Source organism: Eimeria mitis, genomic scaffold, assembly GCF_000499745.2.
Source record: "Eimeria mitis Houghton genomic scaffold, Emh_scaff425, whole genome shotgun sequence".
NCBI classification, from domain to species: domain Eukaryota; phylum Apicomplexa; class Conoidasida; order Eucoccidiorida; family Eimeriidae; genus Eimeria; species Eimeria mitis.
In genome coordinates, this window is record NW_013572574.1 from 3,192 (window position 1) to 3,525 (window position 334).

Sequence of the window (334 nt, forward strand, 5' to 3'; positions counted from 1 at the left end):
AGCTGCAGCAGCAGCAAGAGCAGCAGCAGGAGGAGCAGCAGCAGGAGGAGGAGCAGCAACAGCAGCTGCAACAGCAGCTGCAATAGCTACAGCAGCAATAGCAGCAGTAATAGATACAGCAGCAACAGCAGCAGCAACAGCAGCAACAGCAGCAGCAGCAGCAGCAGCATGGTGGATGCAACATAGATTGCAGCAGTAAACAAAAGAAAAAAAAAATAATTAAATTATTTAATTAAAACAAAATATAATATAAAAACAAAATACAGAAAATAATAAAAAATATTTGTCTTTATTTATTACTTTTTGGCGCTTCGTTTTTCTGCCTGGCTGCTGC